This window comes from Gymnodraco acuticeps, unplaced genomic scaffold (assembly GCF_902827175.1).
Source record: "Gymnodraco acuticeps unplaced genomic scaffold, fGymAcu1.1, whole genome shotgun sequence".
In the NCBI taxonomy this organism is placed as follows: Eukaryota; Metazoa; Chordata; class Actinopteri; order Perciformes; family Bathydraconidae; genus Gymnodraco; species Gymnodraco acuticeps.
Window position 1 is genome coordinate 3,232,761 of NW_022990023.1, and position 639 is coordinate 3,233,399.

Below are 639 nucleotides of genomic sequence, written 5' to 3' on the forward strand. Positions count from 1 at the left end.
TAAGCTAACCAGTTGCTGGATCCAGCTACCGTACATATCTAAGAATTAATATCTGTCTTCTTCACAATCACCTTCCAAAGAGCGAATAAGCCCATTCACAACAATGTCATATATTTCTTAGCTAACTATCAAGATAGATCATCAACATATTATGGATCAACAGCTTTCAGAGTGTAAGAAAAACATACAATGTAATGTATAAGGCCATCACTTTAACTGATTAATTACAAAAATAATAGTAACAGAATATAGATATAGATATGCAAATCCTTTTTTTATGTGGGATATAAGAGGAGATGATCCAAAATTAGTGTCACACCAGAAGGCGCTAGATTATGTGTCAACAATTAAGACATTTGTGGATCATCAAAGTTTATTCTGTATTTCTAGAGCTCAACAGGGTTTTTCAGTCTATTAATCTCATCTATAATGTGTTGGCTTCCTTTTTGCACAACCAGCTCACCTTGTTGTCTCCTCTTACCTTAGCTCACTCTCACTCTGAGAGCTCCCCTTCTTGGTATCCTTAAGGGTGTCGTCAGCCTCTCATGCTCTTCGCTCACTGGAGGGTGTGTGTGACTTGAGTGCCAGGAGAGCTTTGAATAACAGAGAGCGGGGAAGAAATAAAAGGAATAAGCACCA